The following is a 24,496-nucleotide window of genomic DNA, read 5'->3' on the forward strand; positions in this document are numbered from 1 at the left end:
ATCCAGGGGGAGATAAGAACGGATTTGTTTTTAATTGCCTGCCGCGGTGGCCGAGCGGTTCTAGGTGCTTCAGTCCGCAACCGAGCGACTGATACGGTCACAGGTTCGAAACCTGCCTCGGGCATGGATGTGTGTGATGTCCTTAGGTTATTTAGGTCTAAGTAGTTCTAAGTTCTAGGGGACTGATGACCTCAGGTGATAAGTAACATAGTGCTCAGAGCCATATCAACCATTTCTTTTCTCCAGCCTTTAGGCAAAAATTCGCAGGCTTGTCCTTGTCACTTAAAGCGGCCTGCACAAACTCAGTTTCTGTTAACAGGAATGTATGAAAGAAACACATTCAGTATTAGTTCAGTTTTATCTCCACGAGTAACATTTATCAATGCTGTCAAATGAACTGCTAAAAACTGCTGTTCCTGGGTACTAAGTGAGTTGCAAATTCCAGAGAATCGCAGTTATGCACAACCGTGTCAGATAAACTACAAAAAGGAACTGAAGATTGCTTTAGGCATTACGATCTGTATATGTCGTGCTGCTGTCTGCTAATAAGCCCTCAAAGCTGTGCAGCAACCATGCAGTGCATGTGCATTCTGCTCCGACTCTGCTACAGGCGTACATTCCTCGAGCCACCAGCCGCGATTACTCCAAAACAAAGTTTCGAACGAAGTAAAAGCGTACGGACAGCTATATGAAAAGCGTTCAATGAAGTTGAAAGCGATATATTTGTATATTCCGCAAAGCATTGGATATAACACAGATGAAGGTACTTTGTATCAATATTAGTCACGAATTGCCTTACTTTATTCACGTGAGGAAGAGGGAGAAACCTTCGGTCGGACTCTGATCCTCCTATGAAATTCTGTTCATCGAATGTCAAATGCACGTAGAGTTGTTGCATAGTCTGTTTCGTATAGTGGTTGCCCAAATATCCCATCTGGGTAAAGGCAACTTTCTGTCAAAGATTTTCATTTAAATTCCCTGAATACCTGTGTTATACTTTCTTAAAACGCCCTTTTGCGATTCTGTCACATCGTCTTTATATTCCTTTGACATCCGTTGTCAGTTCAACTGATGAGGATTACAAATACTCTCGAACAGATCGCACTAGTTTGCGGCTTATTTAATAGATATAATGCAATTCTCCAGAATCCTTCCAACAGTAGACCTAAGACACTCGTTCAATTTCTTATCGATTTTTAGTGTTATCCTAAGTATTTAATCAATGGGATAGGCACCAGCAGCATACCACAAATTTAGTAATAAGATACTGCCGATATTTCTTGCTTCTTCATGAGCATTATACTGCGTTGATTCATGTGAAGAAAGTGTTGTCATTCAATACAGTGAGAGGAAATACTGTAGAAGATATTTTGTGTTTATCTACAATGAGGCAGCGACGTTAGTTTCATAGAGGCAGCTGCATCGTCTCTAAACAATTTAAAAAAGCTGCTAAGTTTAAAAAAAATGATAATTATTATTGAGAAAGCTAGAGATTCTATTACACTCCTTTGGGGCACAAATGATATAGCATTTAGCCTTGCTGACCCTTAGCAAAACGCCAACTTTGGCCAAGTTATACTGAAGCTCGAAATTTAAAGCGAAATTCAATGCGAGATGCTTTTGATAGTTTCCAAAACGAAACGCTGGTCTTAAGTACATCGGCGGAAAAACACAATCAAACCTTCACTGCACGATAACAATTACGATGTTGCTGATTATAGCGCCATTAAAACAGATTTATTAAACACGGTTTTCCGAAATTGCTTCACGAACGAAGACAGCGATTAATTATCTTCAGTGCCGCTGCATTATTTTTCTGTTCCAGTAACGAACATTCGTCAGGGAGAACGATTGTAGGTAATCCACTGTGTGAGCTCGAATCTCTCTAATTTTAGCTCCACGGTCTTTTAGCGAGGTAAACGTAAGAAATTGTATTATCTTGGTAGATGTTCCATGAACGTGCGCTCTCTGAATTTCGACAGTGACCCAAGCTGTGATATACAACGCCTCTATTATATTTAGATGACCATTACCGTGACGATTACTGGCTTATTAAACGTAATTGTAACGAAACGCGCTGCTCTTCTTTGGATTTTCCCTATTTTCTCTGTCAATACTATCTGTTAAGAGTCCCAGACATTCAAGAAACACTTCAGTGTCGATCGTACAAGGATTTTATACGCTATCTCCTTCGAGAGTGGAGTACGCTTTCTGAAGATTTTTCTAACGAATCTGCCTGGCATTTGCCTTTCCTACTGTTGCTTTTATGTGACCGTACCACTAAAACGTTCCTTAGGCTGATTCCCCGATGTTTAACGGATAAGACTGCTTACATGGATGCTTTTTTTTTTTGCATTCGTGTAACCATGCAGTAACGGGTCTCCGCCTATATATAAGAAAAACATTAAATTTGTTTATGTTGAGGGTCAGTTGCCGATCCCTGCACCAAGTGTCGATCGCCCGCTGTTTTCTCCACTGCCACTTCTCTACATACAACAGCAGCATCTGCGAACAACCTCATGAAGCTTTCGATGTTATCTACTACATCATTTATATATGTTGTAAGCAGTAATGGCCTTAAAATATGGCCGTGGGGTACATCCGAAGCCACTGATGAACTCTCTCAATTAAAAATGGCGAGTTTTTTTACTATTTGGCAGAAAGCCTGTAACCCAATCAGAAAGATTTATTACAAAAAACTTAACAAAAATTAAAAAAAGAATTCCAGACTGTTATCCTATAGTGGTGTTCCTACTTGTCTGGTACGAAGCTAACTTTACATAAAAAAGACATGCAAAACGGAAACAGTCTATTCCCTGCCCTACTTTTATCCTCCCCTTCACTTTGATTCAGAGTACCAGGGACGAGCCAGTGTTAAAGAGAGGGAATCGTGTCCCCTTCTGACCACAACGCAGGAAGCCAGAATGTGAAGCTATCGACCAGCACAATTAGCCCGCTGGAAAGCTTGAGCAAGGTAGCGAGGAAGTCGTTAAGATTTCCTGTCACCTCGGAGATGTCATCAGTTGTGAAACCGTGCGCCTGCCGCGGTGGTCTAGCGGTTCTAGGCGCTCAGTCCGGAGCCGCGCGACTGCTACGGTCGCAGGTTCGAATTCTGCCTCGGGCATGGATGTGTTTGATGTTCTTAGGTTAGTAAGGTTTAAGTAGTTCTAAGTTCTACGGGACTTATGACCTCAGCAGTTGAGTCCCATAGTGCTCAGAGCCATTTGAACCATCTTTTTTGAAACCGTGCACTGTTGATGTAGATGGAGATTTAGAAATTCTGTTTTCGGGTACTATGGCCTCTAAGATCTCAACTAATGCTTTTGGAGAAGGATCACACGTCATCGAACAGAATCCTGTATTTTAAAAGACGCCTTGACTAGTTTTCTTCCACTTGCAGCCTTCAACGAGTTCCATCGTGTATGTTCCTAAGCTCTTTTTACTTATCTTATTTGTTCAACATGATCATTAATAAACTACCTGAAAAAATGATAAAACCACTAATGCTTTACTGTGAGCATATAACATCATGGTAATGATGGGCAAGGAATTTCGGAACACAGGAATGAGTCAGAAGAAAACTTCAAGCTTGCAAAAACACTGATTCTAATGAAAATAGAGGAACTTCAGAATGCTACGATCGCTTTAGCAAAGCATTTATTCATATTACCGGTTTCGGCAAAATATGTTGCCATCTTCGAATCTTATGCACAACACTTCAAAAATCTCGTCCATGCGTACAATAAGTTGTGTCACATAATAAATAGACATTCGAAGAACATGCATGGAATAGTACGCGCATCAAAAAGAGTTTTCCATCACCGCCGTTCCCAGAACTCCTAAAGATAGACGTTTACTGTGGATTTTGTATCACAGACACAGTCTCTTTGACCATTCAGAGATGTCACTAAATCTGCCCAAAGATGTAAGCAATCATGCATGAACAGTCCCTATTAGACGGAGGGGGTCCGACAGCCGATAGTTTCAGTCATTCCACCAGGAAGGAGGTACACGCTTTGTGTTGTCTGTAGTTCAGCCATGCCTAGACGGTCAACACCTCGGTTCGATCGCGTCCGCATTTGTACTTTGTGCCAGGAAAGGCTCTCAACAAGGAAAGTATCCAGGCGTCTTGGAACGAACCAAAGCGGTGTTGTACGGACATGGAGAAGATAACAGAGAACAGGAACTGTCGATGGCATGCCTCGCTCAGGCCGCCCAAGGGCTATTACTGCAGTGGATGGCCGCTACCTACTGATTATGGCTCGGAGGATCCCTGACAGCAACGCCACTATGTTGAATAATGTTTTTCGTGCAGTCACAGGATCTCGTGTTACGACTCAAACTGTGCGCAATAGGCTGCATGACGCGCAACTTCACTCTCGATGTCCATGACTAGGTCCATCTTTGCAACCACTCTGAGGTATCTATGCCGAATCGCCATTGAGCAGTGGGACAATCTGGAGCAAGAGTGCCTTGATGAATTTGTGGATAGTATGCCACGACGAATACTGGCATGCATCAAGGCAAGAGGTGCCGGTGTGTACAGCAATCTGGACCACCATCTCTGAAGGTCTCGCTGTATGATGGTACAACATGCAATGTGTGGTTTTCATGAGCAATCAAAAGGGCGGAAATGATGTTTATGTTGGTCTCTATTCCAATTTTCTGTACATGTTCCGGAACTCTCGGAACCGAGGTGATGCAAAACTTTTTGGATGTGTGTATATCGGCATGTCGAAAGTGAGACAGTCACAACACAGAATATTATACGCAGTGCACCGAATATACGTTCTTATTATCGTTTAAAAGTCACACACAGACTCTGTGTACAGAGTCCGGATGATATTTTATATGCTGTCCCTTTTACGTTCGACATTGCGATATACTATGCCATGCATGTTCTATCGTGACACAAATTATTGTGCCCAAGGACGAAATTCTTTGAAGTGTAGTGCGTAAGATCCGAAGATGGCAACGTAGTTAACCACAACCGTCAATCTGAATAGAATCTCTAGTAAAGTAAACGTGGCGGTTTGAAATTTGATACTTCTATTTTTATATGAGGCTACATCATTCACAGAATTGATTAATGTCAAGTATATAAAATACTGGTTCAGCTACAGGTATCAAGCTACAATCTTATAAACTGACAATGAAGTTAAAAATAATCCGAGGAACGTATATAGATAGCAACAGAACGCTAATATGCCAACACTGCTACTAAAATAGTGTAAGTAAGTTTATAAAGTTGGTAGTTAACAAACACTCAGTACCGATTTCTCTACCTCTGATCAGAGTTCTGACACTAGAATTCGTAACAGTAATTGAAACGATGTTTAAACATTAACAGGCTACATGATCAGAGTTCTGACACTAGACTACGTAACAGTAACTGAAACGATGTTTAAACATTAACAGGCTACATGATCAGAGTTCTGACACTAGAATACGTAACAGTAACTGAAACGATGTTTAAACATTAACAGGCTACATGATCAGAGTTCTAACACTAGAATACGTAACAGTAACTGAAACGATGTTTAAACATTAACAGGCTACATGTTCAGAGTTCTGACACTAGAATACGTAACAGTAACTGAAACGATGTTTAAACATCAACAGGCTACATGATCAGAGTTCTGACCCTAGAATACGTAACAGTAACTGAAACGATGTTTAAACATTAACAGGCTACATCACCAAATTCCAACATGTGTGTACTAGTCTCAGATTAGCACACTGTTTTTAGCTGTCATGAAGTTTCATATTTGTTAAATTATGGCACTCTAAATAACATTGCGGATATTTAAGGGTATTGAGCAAATCATCACTGTAAAGATACAGTTACTTCATTCTTATACTTGCACAAAGAATGTCAAATACCAGTTAGGTAGCAGTCGTACATCCCTAAATCGGTCGCTTGTGCATACAGGGTGTTTAAGACGGGATACCAGTAAACCAATACCCTGTCATCTCATACATTATACGTTCCAATTCCAGTCGATGTTTTCCTTTATATATTATCCGATCCCAAGCCCTTTTTTTGCCTTGAGAACTAGAATGAGAAACTAGTCTATTTTTTCTTAACTCTTCTGTTCAATCACTTCTTGTCGATAATGTTCTGTAATCACTTTATTGTTCACCCTATAATATTTTCTTAAATTCTTTTCTTTGGAATAATAACCACTCACACTTTAAAAAAATATTATTCTTGGGAAAATGATAAGATTATGAACGATTTAGAAAGAACTAAATCTTAAATGTAAAACAGAGAACTCCCATAGTAGCAGTGCTTTCCTCTAAATTATTAAGTTTCTCTTTGCGCAAATAACTTTTCTTTCTACTTTTGCTTGTTCTCTCTGTCGGTGACAAGTACAAACATGCATTTTGCGTTTGCTTTCGACATACAGTTTTATGTGTAGAAAAGTATCGTACAAGCACAATCTCTGAACTTAATGTCAAAGAGAATTGTTCACAAAGCTGAACTTCGCTGATTCGTGAGGTCAGAGTAATATACGTCGTCGGATTTTCATTAAGTTTTCTGAAGAACAAAACACACTTAAACAGAATTTTGGTAAGACAGTTCAACGTAGATTGGCTATTGCTGGCTTTTAATGTCATTTAAGAGTACGAAATTTGATAATATTTATTGCAGAGTGTTTCACAAAATGTACAGTAGTGGCACTAACAGCTTTAGGAGAGTCACGTGTAGGAGGAGTTCGTTTAGATTACAACAGAAAGGTAATGTGAATATTGTTGTACAGGATGAAGACTTCGAGAGATATTGACAGTTTTTACATAATGAAAAGCCTTTAGGATTACCGTCGCAATAGTGTGAGTTTGTTTTCAAACAACTCAGCAGAAATATGTAGAAAAACAGAGTAAAATGAAACAATGTCCAACGTATTTCTAGGTAATTTTTAAGTATTTTGTTGAAATGAGAAAGGAAAGGACGATTTGTGACTGGTATGGAAACCACACTCTGAAAAATAGATCGGATAAAGCAATTTCCCGAAACATTCATCGTTATGGTACATTACTGACTGTGGAAGATGCTTGTGTTTACAAGCGAGAAAATAAGTACTTTTTATCTCCAATTTTTGATAGTTTGAACATCTAAATTACCGTTTGTGGAATGCGCACTCGAAAATTCTGTCAGGAAATGTTACTTTCGACACAGTGTCTGATGTTGCACTTTCATATGCCGCTTGAAATTTGACACCGTCGACAATGAAGTTTGCACACATGAAAGTTATCACTAACAGAAATATTGTTGTATTGCTTATTGGGGGTTTGCATTCTGAAAGAGCCTTTCCACCACTGATTATATATGTCATTCAAATTACTATGTTTTCTACTGATCAATCTGTAAGTACTGAAATGTGAATGTCAAAGTTTGCAGCAGTGTGGGCGTTAGAACCACCTACGTCCCATATGATGGAAGTTAGGATGAAAAAAGGTTTTTTCAACCCATGACATCTAGGCTGCCATCCCTGACAGGTGTTCTGTGTGGATAGCATCAGTATGCATTGCTGGGGCTAGATGTGTGGATGACCATGACTCAATGGAGAGAGGTGAAAGGAGGTGTTGGATAGGGACAGAGGGAAGGATGAGATGTGCCGAGATGGGCTGGACGAGATGAGCAGAGTGAGAGGGGTGAGAGATGGATGGGCAGTGAGTGGGTAGGAGGATACGTACTGAAAGAGGGGGGAGGAGGAGATGGGCATATAGACTGGGGAGGAGCAGATTACAAGAAAGGGGGTGGAGGGGATGGTCAGAAAGAGGGGAAGAGGTGGAGGTGGACAGATAGTGAGATGGAGAAGATGGACTGTGATAGGACGGAGGAGGATTTGGACAGAGAAACTTGAAGGAGGTGATGGATAGAGAGGGGTTAGGGTGAGATGGTCATAGAGAGCGGGGGATGAGGTAAACAGAGACGCAGGTGATGGACACAGAGAAATGTGGAGGGGGACACGGAGGGAGACGGTGTAGGAGGAGGTGGACACAGTCACAGAGATGGAGGAGATGGACGGACACGTGGTACATCTACATCTACATCTACATTTATACTCCGCAACCCACCCAACGCTGTGTGGCGGAGGGCACTTTACGTACCACTGTCATTACCTCCTTTTCCTGTTCCAGTCGCGTATTGGTCGTGGAAAGAACGACTGCCGGAAAGCTTCTGTGCGCGCTCGAAGCTCTCTAATTTAACATTCGTGACCTCCTCGGGAGGTATAAGTAGGGGGAAGCAATATATTCGATACCTCATCCGGAAACGCACCCTCTCGAAACCTGAACAGCAAGCTACACCACGATGCAGAGCGCCTCTCTTGCAGAGTCTGCCACTTGAGTTTGCTAAACATTTCCGTAACGCTATCACGCTTACCAAATAACTCTGAGACGAAACGTGCCGCTCTTCTTTGGTTCTTCTCTATCTCCTCTGTCAACCCGACCTGGTACGGATCCCACACTGATGAGCAATACTCAACTATAGGTCGAACGAGTGTTTTGTAAGCCACCTCCTTTGTTGATGGACTACATTTTCTAAGGTCTCTCCCAATGAATCTCAACCTGGCACCCGCCTTACCAATAATTAATTTTATATGATCATCCAACTTCAAATCGTTCCGCACTCATACTCCCAGATATATAACAGAAGTACCTGCTACCAGTGTTTGTTCCGCTATCATATAATCATACAATAAAGGATCCTTCTTTCTATGTATTCGCAATATATTACATTTGTCTATGTTAAGGGTCAGTTGCCACTCCCTGCACCAAGTGCCTATCCGCTGCATATCTTCCTGCATTTCGCTGCAATTTCCTAGTGCTGCAACTTCTCTGTATACTACAGCATCATCCGCGAAAAGTCGCATGGAACTTCCGACACTATCTACTAGGTCATCTATATATAACATAGTGACAGAGGGGAAGCACAAGATGTGCAAAGATAGGGGGAGGCTGAGATGAACAGTCTGAGAATGGGCTGGACGAGATGAGCAGAGAGCCGGCCGCGGTGGTCTCGCGGTTCTAGGCGCGCAGTCGGGAACCGTGCGACTGTTGCGGTCGCAGGTTCGAATCCTGCTTCGGGCATGGATGTGTGTGATGTGTTTAGGTTAGTTAGGTTTAAGTAGTTTTAAGTTCTAGGGGACTTATGACCACAGCAGTTGAGTCCCATAGTGCTCAGAGCCATTTGAACCATTTTTTTTAGATGAGCAGAGAGATGCATATACCGTAGCGACAGTATACCCCAATAGTTGATACAGCGTAAGGGAACTCCTGGTAAATGGGTACACTTCGAACAGCTTTCATCTGTGAACCCATATCTACTACAAAATCAAAACGACATCCATCAACATAGCACCAGTAACACTGATGCGTTTCCATAGAGACGTACACAAATCCGTCTCACTGATGTAAAGAGGTAGACGCGCAAGGCAGTGGCGCCCTGCACAGTGCACCTGTTCGTACCCATCTTACGCCGCCGCGACATTAGATTTACGTCTAAGGCAAAAAAACCTGATAATTTTCGCTTATTTGTTCCAACGAAGCATTCCTGTACCAATACGAATACCGTTCCCTCACCACAGCTGAGCACGTTGTGCACATCACTGTTCTGCCGGTCACCAGCGACAGCATACTGAAACCTATCGCCATCGACACTGCCCCATCAATAATGACGCGTTCTCACTGAGACGTGCACAGATTCACGTCATTTCATTCGAGGAATCAGGTGCGTGCAGAAACGGCGCTGCACCCACACCAACTGTCTGGCTTCATATCGCGCCAATGTTCCTATAGAAGTACGCACGAGGTAACAACAAACGGCTACTTTCCGCCTATTTTTGCAACATACCATTTTTTGCATCTCGAAATTTGATAGAAAATCCGAAGAAATTCTGGTCGTATGTACAGTACACAAGCGGCAAGACGCAGTCAATACCTTCGCTGCGCAGTGCCGATGGTACTGTTACCGACGACTGTGCCGCTAAAGCGGAGTTATTGAACGCAGTTTTCCGAAATTCTTTCACGAGGGAAGACGAATGGAATATTCCAGAATTTGAAACACGATCATCTGCTAGCATGAGTTTCTTAGAAGTAGATACCATAGGGGTTGCGAAGCAACTCAAATCGCTTGATGCGGGCAAGTCTTCAGGTCCAGATTGTATACCGATTAGGTTCCTTTTAGATTACGCTGATACTATAGCTCCCTACTTAGCACTCATATACAACCACTCGCTCACCGGTAGATCTGTACCTATAGATTGGAAAATTGCTCAGGTCGCACCAGTGTTCAAGAAGGGTAGTAGGAGTAATCCATTTAACTACAGACCTATATCATTGACGTCGGTTTGCAGTAGGGTTTTGGAGCCTATACTGTATTCAAACATTATGAATCACCTCGAAGGAAACGATCTATTGACACGTAATCAGCATGGCTTCAGAAAACATCGCTCTTGTGCAACGCAGCTAGCTCTTTATTCGCACGAAGTAATGGCCGCTATCGATAGGGGATCTCAAGTTGATTCCGTATTTCTAGATTTCCGGAAAGCTTTTGACACCGTTCCTCACAAGCGACTTCTAATCAAGCTGCGAGCCTATGGGGTATCGTCTCAGTTGTGCGACTGGATTCGTGATTTCCTGTCGGGAAGGTCGCAGTTCGTAGTAATAGACGGCAAATCATCGGGTAAAACTGAAGTGATATCAGGTGTTCATCAGGGAAGCGTCCTGGGACCTCTGCTGTTCCTGATCTATATAAATGACCTGGGTGACAATCTGAGCAGTTCTCTTAGATTTTTCGCAGATAATCCAGTAATTTACCGTCTAGTAAGGTCATCCGAAGACCGGTATCAGTTGCAAAGCGACTTAGAAAAGATTGCTGGATGGTGTGTCAGGTGGCAGTTGACGCTAAATAACGAAAAGTGTGAGATGATCCACATGAGTTCCAAAAGAAATCCATTGGAATTCGATTACTCGATAAATAGTACAATTCTCAAGGCTGTCAATTCAACTAAGTACCTGGGTGTTAAAATTACGAACAACTTCAGTTGGAAGGACCACATAGATAATATTGTCGGGAAGGCGAGCCAAAGGTTGCGTTTCATTGGCAGGACACTAAGAAGGTGCAACAAGTCCACTAAAGAGACAGCTTACACTGCACTCGTTCGTCCTCTGTTAGAATATTTCTGCGCGGTGTGGGATCCTTACCAGGTGGAATTGACGGAGGACATCGAAAGGGTGCAAAAAAGGGCAGCTCGTTTTGTATTATCACGTTATAGGCGAGAGAGTGTGGCAGATATGATAAACGAGTTGGGATGGAAGTCATTACAGCAAAGACGTTTTTCGTCGCGGCGAGACCTTTTTACGAAATTTCAGTCACCAACTGTCTCTTCCGAATGCGAAAATATGTTGTTGATCCCAACCTACATAGGTAGGAATGATCATCAAAATAAAATAAGAGAAATCAGAGCTCGAACAGAAAGGTTTAGGTGTTCGTTTTTCCCGCTCGCTGTTCGGGAGTGGAATAGTAGAGAGATAGTATGATTGTGGTTCGATGAACCCTCTGCCAAGCACTTAAATGTGAATTGCAGAGTGGTCATGTAGATGTAGATGTAGATTACGCAGTCTGTTACTGTCACAATGCGTTTGAGGAAACGTAGGGAAATCGGTCATTTGTACCGACAGCTCAAGAAACTTAAGCAAAATCGCAGACGAGAAAGAAGCCAGGAAATGAACGCAAGGCTTGTAAGGCTGCACGCTACAGCTTCTACACGCAGAGCATCGGATACGGACCAGCAGCGTGATACCATTTAAAGGTTGGAATAAATGAACACTCCGCATCCGTACAAAGAAGTGGCGGGAGGAAAAGGTGAACATGATATGGGGAAGGAGGTGTATGTGCAATCTATGGGTCCAATGCGTACGTGGGCGAAGCCGTGGGGAAAGGGCTATATTTCCTAACTCATAATTTTTTTAATTTGCCGTTGTCTTTTTAATTCTTCGATGTGTGTGACAACGGAAATTTTACACCTTTTCCTGATCGACGTTTTATTCTTGGTAACTGTAATAACGATCAACTAACTGGAAAAGTATTAGGAAACAGCTGACACTTGTAACCTGGGGATGCAATGGGAACATGGCCATATCTTGTAGTTACCCAGCTGCTGACGACAGTATATGTTCCATATTCCTTGACCTTAAACACATTCATAACGTGGGAATAAAGCAAGGTCCGATCCTACTCCTCTGCTTTGATCCATGACATCAAATAACGAGTAAGGAACACACTTTACGCTAGTTGCTAAGACAACAACAGATAACATTTAATAACAGGCTGATTACATCTCTGAAGACTGCAACCATAAACACGAAAAACACGCCAAGTTTCAGTCACCCTATAAAATGAAATTAACTGGACAACCGGGGCAGTGCCGGGATTTTGGACGGGGACAAACTAAAAAATTTTTAATAAAGCTAAGATCATTCCTAAGCAACCAAAAAATCGAAATATCAGGCACACGAAATTTTCTAGAATAATCCGAACGCAAAAATACAAGAAAACACGAAATTGGAATAGAATAATTTGGTTGACCTACGAGGGTTGGAACTTAAATAGTGGCAACAGTATTTAGTCACAACCGATACAAAAGAGTTACATTTTTGCACCTGTTACTGTCCTTCAAGCTAGTCACCAGCGTTGTGTAGAACCCTTTGCCTGCGATGTGGAAGGCGTAGTATACCGTTAGCAGAGCCTGTTCTGTTGATGGTGCGAATGGAGCGGTCTACTGGCTGTCGAATCTCTGGAACAGCTCTGAAGCGAATGCCACGAAGTGGTTCCTTCATCTTCGGAATGAAATCAAAGTCACAAGGACTTAAGTCCGGGGAGTGTGGTGGATGGTACAGCATTTCCCAGTCCCATCGACCGAACAGAGCAGCCGCAGCTTACGCTGTATGCGCCCGCGCATTGTAGTGCAAAATGATGGGCAGGTTGCGCAGAATGTGTCGCCGCTTCTTTCGGAAAGCTGGTCCCAGGTGATGCTCGAAAACCGAATACCGTGCATTAACGGTCTGCCTTGGAGGAACGTAATGCGTTAGGATAACACTATCACAGTCGTACACGAGAATCACCATAACTTTAGACCGCTCCAATCGCACCACCAACGGAACAGGCTCTGCTAACGGTATACTGCTCCTTCCACATCGCTGGCAACGGGTTCTGCACAATGCTGGTGACTACTCTGAAGGACAGTAACAGGTGCAAACATGTAACTCTTTTGTATCTGTTGTGAATAAATGGTTGCCACTATTTAAGTTCCAACCCTCGTATATAGGGCAAACGAAACTAGCGATACCAGATGGCCCCCCACAAAACAGCATAATCGAACAATGACGCACACACGAATTTCTCCAGAACAGACCGAAAAAAAACTCGCACAATTATTGGAATCAAATATTTCACTTGATTAAGCAGCTCAAACGAAGACAGTTAAACTAGACATCCTGCCTCCCACAAAACAACTACAGAATCGAAAAATAACAGATGATTTCCTCCAGAATAAACCGAACAAAGAATGTAAAAAAAAAAACCACAAGCGGAATCGTAGTTTACGCTGGACCTACGTAATCAAACGAAGACAACGATATTAGACACTCTTCTCACCACCCTCCAACCCTCCCCTCTCTCGACAGAAACCACATAATCGAGGTATGGCACACATGGATTCCGCTAAGATAAACCGTCTTTGGAATCACATATACAGCTATAAAGATGTTTATAGCCATATAGCTAAAACGAAGACTGTTATTAAAAAAACTGGACTAGCCTACACAAAAAAATCAACAAATAAAAGACCAATAAATACCAAAGATTCGATGCCTTTCAATTGAACCATTGTTACAAACCACATCACAAAAACAAAAACCCACAATACGAGCCCTATTAAGTACCACCGATTTCATATATGCAGCGCCTCCACGTGACACAAATAAAGCTAGATATTTGTGAGGACCAAAACTGTAAGTAACATCGCTACTCGTCTCACTAACCACCTCTTGAGCTATGCACTTAGGTTCTCACTAACCTCGCCCTCAACAAATTTGCCGCATTACAAAAACAACCAAATAATTATAAGGAACAACACGATAATTATAATCACTAATCGTTTCACTAGCAAGAATTTAACTTGTGCTTTTATATTCGTGCCTGATCTTACCCTCGGAAATCGTACCAAATGCAGGAAGAAACAGCCAAATATACGCGAGAAAAAAATAAAAATATAATCGCTGCTATTTTCTCAATAAATGACTTGAGCTACGCTCTCAGGTTCCACCCAAATCATACCCCCGTCCATCAATACATATTTGGAATAAACAACATATATTAAAAACATTACAGATTGTAATAGTAAGTAACATTTAATAACAGGTTGCTTGCATCTTTCGCAACGTAAACTCATGACGTCACACACTATGCCATGGGTCAAAGCTGACGGGTGGAATCAGACCGTGTGCTTGACCCCACAACGTTGACTGTATGTTCAAACAGTTGCTGAATACGCACGAATCGTGACATGAATTATTACAAGTCGAGAGAAATCAAATATTTCACGGAGCTCCTTGAGATACCGGGATATGTTGCAGTTACGCCTTGTAATGTTTTGTTGGAACATAAATCTAGTCAGTTGGTGTCACAGTGCACGTAGAGGCTCATAAACGTCAAATAACTTCCGAAAACCACCGTAATGTTGACAGTCAGTAGGCAGTGAACTTTTCGCATAAACAATATGCGAAATATTTTGATTAAGATAGTAGAAAGGCTTTTCAGTCTGACCTATCGCACGTGTTTAGAGCATCCCCAACATTACCTTTTTAGGGTTTTCGCCATCCAATAGAAGGAACTGCGCTACGTAAGGTAAAATTTGGTCGAGCCTATCACACTGTGACACAACAGAATAGAAAATTCTGAAATATTGCTTTTTTCACTTTTATAAATTGTTCTCACTGTTTCTCATTTTGTGTGGCGATATCGAATACTGTATAAATATTGAGAACTATATATAAACAACGTAAACACTTAGAACTTATACCATGTGAAACGTGAAAAAAATATTTTTAAAAACTAGGAGTATGTTAGTAGACGCACTGGAAATATCAGGGACTTTTTGTAATGTTACCTCAAATATAGTGTTAGTGGCAGATCAAAGCAGAATAATGCATATTTGGAGGCGTGGAAGGGTGGTCATCGAGGCCTTTAGTGGTGGAAGAGAGACAGAGAAATTGAGAGAAATAGAGAGAGAGAAAGAGAGAGAGAATCTGAAACGTCAGAATCTGGAAGCGAGCCATGTTACTGTGGAAGAATGAAACTTTGTCGGTAGCGAGCTCTAACTGCACGTCTGCGGTAGTAAAATTGTGTAGACAACAACACAATTCTATATGAAATGTTACAGTCGTCACTAGTGATCATTCTACCAAGCCAACATTGCAGGCAACAGGATTATTATCTTGTTGTCCTGTATTTCGAATGTCATGCTATGATTAACTATTTAAATGAGAAATGATTTCATTTATGTTTCGAGGAAGTAAAAGTAAATTATTCTCTGTATGAAAGTTCAGATTTGCTTCTAAATAATTACCTCATTAATCAAATATAAAATAAAAATAATAATAATAACAATAGTTTTAAAGTTCAATTTTGCAAGCAGTACTGTGAAGGGTATAGTCTGATAAATTTCAATAATCTTCTTTTGGTTCTGAGTACTTTGATTAATTTTGTGATTATTGTAACTATGTGTATTGGTATCTTGGCTGTCGTGTTCAAGAGTTGGAATAGTGTTGTGTTGCTTATCTGAAAGTACTAATAGCTCTATGAATGAATACTAAACTGAATATTCGTAACTGAAAAGATGTATTTAAAATAATTTGTGACAGTAAGGGCTATAAGGAAGTCACGCATTATCACTATAACGTGTTGCATACATTCTGTTTGTCAGTGTATTAAGTGACTCTATATAAATATATGATACTAAAGTGTAAACAACTCAAATTTGCGATCCTCTAAGTGCAAATTTTGCGTGCTCACGTGTAGTGACTGACTTCTTCAGTGCGAGTATAATAGAACGTTACGTGAATCCAATTACAGTCATAAGTAATTGGTTCTTACGCAGGACTAGTGAGTGAATTCATTTATAATTTAATTACTATTTCATTTAAATACGAATACTGATCAGACATACTTCCTGCTGTTCGGCTGATGTAACTGAACTAGAATTACGATTTCTTTACCTCGGTGTTTGCAAAGATAGGCAAGTAAACTATAATATATAGTGTTGTGTTGCTTATCTGAAAGTACTAATAGCTCTATGAATGAATACTAAACTGAATATTCGTAACTGAAAAGATGTATTTAAAATAATTTGTGACAGTAAGGGCTATAAGGAAGTCACGCATTATCACTATAACGTGTTGCATACATTCTGTTTGTCAGTGTATTAAGTGACTCTATATAAATATATGATACTAAAGTGTAAACAACTCAAATTTGCGATCCTCTAAGTGCAAATTTTGCGTGCTCACGTGTAGTGACTGACTTCTTCAGTGCGAGTATAATAGAACGTTACGTGAATCCAATTACAGTCATAAGTAATTGGTTCTTACGCAGGACTAGTGAGTGAATTCATTTATAATTTAATTACTATTTCATTTAAATACGAATACTGATCAGACATACTTCCTGCTGTTCGGCTGATGTAACTGAACTAGAATTACGATTTCTTTACCTCGGTGTTTGCAAAGATAGGCAAGTAAACTATAATTCTGCTGATAATATTCACAATTTCCCATATCGTTTCGATTGAAGTACTATTGAATCGATGGTGTATTCAGATCTAGTAAGTACACTTAACCACGATGTAATCAGTTAAATGAGCGAAGTGGTAAAGATGCAGTATATCTACGAAAATATTTTCTAAGCTCGTTTTTTTTCTTTTTTCTTTATCGGTTGACAGTGTATCGCATTATGGGGTGCATCTCGTAAACATAGAAATACAATATGTAACATCTCAGTTGCTTTCGCAACTTGGAAGATAAAGAGAGAGAAAAATGATATAGAACATGTTTGCACCTTTGAGGAATGTAAGCACGACAGCGGATACACAGAGATAACGATGATTGACGTCCGTCGTTAGTGAATATACATACAGCTTTTTTAGATAGATATGTTTACTTTAAGGAATAGTACGCAATGGGTTCCCGTCATTTTATTAGCTTCATATTTTTTTCTAGAGCAGTTTTATGTGAACAATCTGTATCTAAAGTAGTTACCGTTGCATTTATGTTACTTTCAGAAGATTTACTCGGCTCCTGCATGGTTTTGGTTTTTACTTACATTTATATAATGTCCCATTCATGCATCCATTTGTTGTTCTGTATGTGCTAAATGCACATTTAAACATTTTTTTGCACATAACCTTTATTGGAACACACTGCTCGTATTCTTTTTCACTTGCTTTAGGGCTGACTGTTGGATCATAGGATCTGGAGAGGTGGAGAGAGAAGTGCGCTGTTCGAGTTGGGATGGAGGAGAATGGGTGATGGGGCACTGTGTGTGTGTGTGTGTGTGTGTATGTGTATGTGTGAACTTTTTTATTTTGTTTTTTATATTTTTTATTTTTATAATAACTATGAAGTAGCTTGAATATTGTTGTTCTGTTATTGAAGTTAGCAACTGAGAGATATTGCAGCAAATATTAACAGCATTACTTCATATTACTTTCTTTTAAGACTTACCTAACTGGTTGCAGGTACGAGACGCAGAAACACAACGTTTCCTTACAGCTTCGACGATACAGTCAGCACCTTAGCAGTAAAGTGTCGACCTGTTGATGAGAGAACGCTTATGACACAAATTTGAAGTAATCACACAATACCATTTCAGATAAGTAACAAAAAATATACAATTTTTTAATCAGAAAGTTGAAAATCGGCGGCGAAGGCGGAGATGATAATCTGGCGGTGCTGGCGGAAGAGGCGACCCGTTATACTGTCTTGTTGGAAGGATGTTGAATCATCAGAGGTGAAAGGAAGAAAGCCTCGAACCGAAGTTACCTGGTCCTCGTGGTATAGGGCTGGGACGATGCACCTACATCCGTTCTCCTCCCAAAACGCTAAACCCGCTGATAAACTTCAAAGTAATCCTCGGAACCTGACTAAAACCAAAAGACAAAACAACAAACGAAAACTGATTTTTAGCATAGGAATTTGGTACATGCAAGAGTTAAGTACCAAGCAAGCAGACGTCTTCGAAAAACTAGATAAGTATAAGATCGACACAATTGCCCTTACCGACACCAAAAAAAGGGACAGGATGGATGTAAGTTGAAGAGTCAAAGCGTTCAGGAGTCGTGTAATGTTAAGCGAACTATTTCGCTGCGTCCTGCTACGTGGCGCAGTTGTTAAGAGTTCTCCAAGTAACTGAAACGACTTGATCAGTCCATGACAAGAGAAAAGTGCAACTATCAAGATAAATCGCTAATCACTTCACTTATTTCCCCATTTTGTCGGTGAGTACGTGTCATCTGTACAGAGATTTTGACTCAAAGACGGCCCGGAATTTCCTGCTTCGAAATGTCTGATGATTAACAAATTGATGGACGAAACCTTAGCATCGCCACAACAGGACGATACGTTGTCTATGAGCAAATCAAACGAGTATATCAGGATTTCAAAGGTAAGGAACTGCGGCAAGGAAAGAAACAAATTAAACCGTACACTCATTATACCATGTCCAGCCGCAGAAGGACGCAGAATTCAAAATAAATATCTGAGCGAATATAAAAAAATAGAACCAAACTGTACTATAACCTATTTACGATAAATTATTTTTCTTCATTCATTTTGTTTTTCTGTCCCTTACTATTAAGTGGATCGCTCTGTATTCAAGAGTCCCCTTCGTCTCTGAACTGTACTTCTACGATATAAATTTTCTGCCTTGTCACTGGCGTTTTGCTGGGTAAATTTCTTATCTGTACAATACTGAAAAATACTCTTATCTTATAAAGCCCAACGTATAGCACATTAAAAATGTGTCACATTCTTAGAAGAGACGGTATCCATTAGAATTATATAAACTCCAGTTTTCTTACTCCTGTAAGACTATCGGAAATATAAGGAACTCAAAATAAGCAATATTTCAATTTTAAACGATTCAAATGATGGAACCGATAGTTATTTGGCCTCATTTCGGCCGGCCGTTGTGAATGAGCGTTTCTAGGCGCTTCAGTCTGGAACCGCGCAACTGCTACGGTCGCAGGTTCGGATCCGCCTCGGGCGTGGGTGTGTGTGATGTCCTTAGGTTAGTTAGGTTTAAGTACTTCTAAGTTCTAGGGGACTGATGACCTCAGGTGTTAATTCCTATAGTGTTCAGAGCCATTTGAACCATTTGGCCTCATTTTTCTTGAGATATATTGGTAGTTGTTGCTTTTCTAATTTAAGATCTAGGAGTTATGCTCCGTGTTTACTTTACTGTAAACTTACTACTGACTTCTGTCAGTCGTCTTGTACATAACAGTTGATGGTAATATCAATTCGAATTTTTAAAAGTTTATTCTAGCTAATCTTCTGATGTGCATCATGATGCTGATACAGAGGAAGTGACTAACAGGGTCGAACAGCTAAGGTCATCAATCTTCTATTAACCCCCCAGGACAGAAGCGATGTAACCAATCTGTGTGAAGAGTAAATTCTATGTGCAAGTGTACTGTTTGCATACTTTATATCTGGGGCGATACACAGGAAAGAGGCCGGTATTCACTTAGTGGGATGTGGGAAACTGCCTAAAAACCATATCTAGGTTGGCTGGCACACCCACCCTTTCTCGTTACTCCAACGGGCGAATTCGATCCGGGATTGGCATATCTCCCGCCATAGAAACGGACGCGTTAACACGCACGGCAACACGTGCAGGTCTTGTATACTGTTAGACAGACTTGGCATTCCGGTTGTTATGATATTTTATGTCATTAGTCTTCGTGCTGTGTTAAAAAGGAAAATGTAATGTAAAATCGGTTATAACTTGTAGAGTTATGGGTTTTAAGCTAATTTAATCAAACTCTATAATTAAGAATGAACAAATGCTGTAACTGTGGGATCATGCTCACAAGGTATTAAAAAAGCAACAAAATGAAAATAAATATAACTGTTTCAAATCATAATTTGAATCACCTGTACACAGAAACCCTTCAAGAAAAATTTGATGCGCATCAATGCAGAAAGAAGTGACAAGTTACAAATTAGTTTCTCACGTAACATTTTGCCCAAAGAAGGATGTAAAGACACTGTGGCAGAAGGAATCGCCGAAACTACTACACAGGCAAAGAAAAACTGCGAATAACTCAAAACGAGAGTATATCATAAACACAGGAATAGAAATCAAGAAATAGAATAAAAATTATATGAAATCTCCTACAAGAATGAAAACTCTTAGTACGTGTAAAATTGAACAGAAGTTCAAATGCCCGACGCACCACGAAGGAATTATCCGAATGGGGCGGAAATTGGTAAACAGACAAAAGATTACAATTTCAGAAAAGTTGGATGATTTATTCAAGAGAAAGAGATTCGCAAATTTAGCAAGTCAATAACGTATTCGTCACCTCTAGCTCGTATTAAGCATCTAGTCACCACGGCATTGCTTGATACAGTTATTAGGTACAGTTATTAGATGTCCTCCTGAAGGGTAGAGTGCCAAATTCAGTCCTGTTGGTGAGTTAGATCGTCAAAATCCCGAGCTGGTTGGAGGGCCCTGCCCATAATACTCGAAATGTTCTCAACTGGGGAGCAATCTGGTGACCTTGCTGGCCAGGTTTGGCAAGAGTGAGAACAAACAGTAGAAGCTCTTGCTAAGCGCGTCGGGAATTATCTTGCTGAAATGTAAGCCCAGTATGACTTGCCACTATGGGCAACAAAACGGGGTGTAAAATATCGTCGATGTCCAGGCTGCGCTGTAAGGATGTCGTGATTGACAGTCAAAGGTGTCATGCTATGAAAAGAAATGACACCTCAGACCAGCGTTCCTGGTTGTCTGGTGGTATGGCGGGCGACAATCAGTTTGGTGTCCTACCGTTATCCAGGGTGTCTCCAGACTTCTTCGGCCTGCAATGTCGTTGGCTGGAGTAGAACTGTCTTCCGTGATGAGTCCCGCCTCGAATAACTGTGCTATATGGCCCGACAACCAGGAGTGATGGTCTGGGGTTCCATTTCATTTCATAGCAGGGCTCCTCTGGTTGTCATACATGGCAGCCTTCCAGCACAGCAGTGCATCTACGATATTCTATGCCTAGTTTTGTTGCCTTTCTTGGCAAGCGGCCCTGGGCTTACATTTCAGCAAGATAATAATCGCGTGCACACGGCAAGAGTATCTACTGCTTGTTTCCGTGATTGCCTAACCCTATCTTGGCCAGGAAGGTCGCCGGATCTCTACGCGGTTGAGGACGTTTGAAGCGTTATGAGCGAGGCCCTCCAACTAGGTAGAGATTCTGACGACCTAACGTGCCAGTCGGACAGAATTTGGCATGAAGTCCCTAAGGAGGACATCCAACAACTCTTTCAATCAATTGCAATTCAAATAACTGCTTTGCATAAGGGACAGAGGTGGACCAGCGCCTTATTGACTCTCTCAATACGTGAAGCTCTTTGTTTGGAGTAAAGCATCCAATTTTTCTGAAACTGTGCTCATTTGATTCTCAGCATATGCATATCACATCTATCTATTTCCGTCCCATTAGGGTCATTTTTTCATGATGTGTCTTTTTTATTTTTTCTTAGAGTGTATTATACGGAAACTGTTGCAGAGATAGAAAGAGAAACATGCAAACACCTTTCACTGGCAAGACAAAGAGGCCAGTCTGTTGTACTTTTCTTCTTCATGTGCTGAAAACGATCATGAACGTAAAGAATCGAGATATTTCACGTACTATCGACGCGGACTTCATTAAAGGCAGCGTTCATCACAATCGCATCGCATTGTAGGACCGCGCTGCGAATTGCGTAGACTGTTCTGCTATGTGTCGCAGCGCGAAAGTAATTTCATTTCTGACACGCTTTCTCTGCGATGCTAACTCGTGCCAAACAGGTCGTCGTCGACACGCTTGGCGTTGATCCGTGCGTTCTTCTGCCGTGTCACTTCATCCGCGAAAAGGGTTTACAGCGAAGCCCTAAAACTTAAAGCAACCTGACTGGAAAGGGGCACAAGAGGAAAGAGGCATTCATTGGTAAATTGTAAAAGGAGCAAGTCTCCAGTAGTTAACTCCACCAAATCCAATAACGCTTACAACACGAAAGTTATAAATAAGTCATGAGAGATGAATTCGTAAGTACGGGTTTTCAAACTGTGACGGTCTAATGCACAGCTGATCTTAGAAAACTTGCCTTTGGTATGGATTTACAGTTGGCCCGCGTTACTGAGATCAATACATCCAATTTGCGGGATTTATCGTTTCCAGTCTACTGGAGCGAGATATAGCTGACTGTCGGAGACTGTAGGATGCGATAGACACAAAAATAGGCCGACTGTCAATGCAACGCTTTGTGTCTTGAACATGTTTTCAGTGTGTGGCTTCTTCCCTCTCCTCCCACATTTTTTTAAATAGCCCAAGGTTGTCGTATAAGCGACTTCCTTAGACTACGGTGCAATGCCCTGGAAGAGTTTATGAAGAATCTTTGTGGAAGTATGGGTATTTAATTCTGAGGCATATGAGAGAGATATATAGAGCCGTTTCTTATCCAAAATACGGCAAATTTCGTGCCCGAAATACGTAAGGTATGTAATATTCTCCATGTTCATGGTTAAATACGTTAACCAATAAACAATTAGTTTACCCGAAGTAATAATAGAATGTTAAATAACTAGTGCGTCTTCTGCGGTAATACTAAAGCGACTTCAGGCACCAGAGTTAGCATAGTGGAGATAACGATGATTCCACGTCAGTTGGATGTGGCATGCTTTCTGACCGATGCGTTACGGAAAGAGGCGTAGAGTTACTATTTTACATTTCATTTACTCTTCTTGCTATGATGAAACGACTCCGTATCTGAAATAATAAACTATCGCATTTGACACATGTTCTTTCCTCTACTGTGAATTCAGCGATGGTGCGCTTACAGTACGCTAAAGTTTCAATACATCAGTAACAGACAATATGAGAGACATTAGTTTAGAAGCAATCTACTGGTGAGTGATAAGCGAACTCTTTTTCACTATTTCAGAAGACAGCAGGGTAACATACAAGACGCTATGTAGCCCTCTGCCGTTGGAGACAGTGAGCGAGTGACAGAGCATTCTTTTTATTGTGGACCATACTTCTGTATAAGGAGTATGACCAAAGGGAACTCCAGATTGAGGTATGAGAGTGCTTCTACGACTAAAATGTGACGTGCTCTTATGCTCTTATGCTCAGCGGTGACATACAAGACGCTATGTAGCCCTCCGCCGTTGGAGACAGTGAGCGAGTGACAGAGCATTCTTTTTATTGTGGACCATACTTCTGTATAAGGAGTATGACCAAAGGGAACTCCAGATTGAGGTATGAGAGTGCTTCTACGACTAAAATGTGGCGTGCTCTTATGCTCTTATGCTCTTATGCTCTTATGCTCAGCGGTGGCAGTGGGGACAATCCAGTGTTGTAACTCCTGGTGAGTTTGGTACCGATGTATTAAAAAGGCAATTATAACAGAGAAAGATTAATTCACTCGGAAGCGTAAGAAACTAATGGTTGCGCGATTAACAGCAAATCACCAAAAACAAAGAGGAAACAGCGATACCATTCGTAGTGCAGATATTGGCGCGCTTACAAAGGAGCATCTGAAGCGGACACGTTGTCTCACTTTCTTATAGGACGTCGTTCTTGCTCAGTGTACTTACATTAAATACCGAGGCGACGAGGAGCGTCCAGCACACTGGAAGCTGTCGTGCTAAGATGTCCCATGTACCAGAAACACTGACCAGTTCGGCTCCCGTTCCGTTTTGACATAATTATAAGAAATCACATCTCTTAAGAATGATATTACTCCGTAGTGGACCGCGCACTGACACCAGTCGTGTGTGTGACGACAACGACGTAGCAGGTTTGTAGGTCGCCTGGGGGTTCCTTCACTGTAAACATGCTGTCAATGCATATGCAGCGTCATTTCTGAGCGGAGAAGCAGCTGTTGGTTGCACCATCGCCTCACGAGCGCTCCTCGGACGATAACGCAGGCAGTGTCACACGTGTCAGTGTTGCAGTCAGCACTGACAAGTCTGTTTTATTTATGTCGTTACGCCGAAGCAGTTCGTTGCAGTGCATCAAAGTTTCCGCAGCTTGCTACTGCCAATCTCATAAAGAGGACAAACTGCCTGACATATACTACCTAGGTAGTGGCTCAAATGGCTCTGAGCACTATGGGACTTAACATCTGAGGTCATCAGTTCCCTAGCCGGCCGGGGTGGCAGATTAGTTCTAGG

At 41.2% G+C, this 24,496-nt stretch overlaps 1 protein-coding gene across 4 annotated transcripts in view; it reads right to left on the reverse strand.

Moving 5' to 3' along the window:
* Positions 1 to 24,496, reverse strand: part of LOC126272419 (beta-glucuronidase-like) — a 467,982-nt gene that overhangs the window by 196,934 nt on the left and 246,552 nt on the right. For 3 of the 4 annotated variants that reach the window (XM_049975282.1, XM_049975302.1, XM_049975271.1), the window contains exon 2: positions 17,788 to 17,876. The gene's annotated coding sequence lies outside the window, so the exon portion shown is untranslated. Of the gene's footprint in view, positions 1 to 17,787; positions 17,877 to 23,917; positions 23,973 to 24,496 lie in introns of those variants that run through there. The other variant, XM_049975292.1, reaches the window with a different exon arrangement.

The sequence above is a fragment of the Schistocerca gregaria genome, chromosome 1, assembly GCF_023897955.1.
Source record: "Schistocerca gregaria isolate iqSchGreg1 chromosome 1, iqSchGreg1.2, whole genome shotgun sequence".
NCBI lineage: Eukaryota > Metazoa > Arthropoda > Insecta > Orthoptera > Acrididae > Schistocerca > Schistocerca gregaria.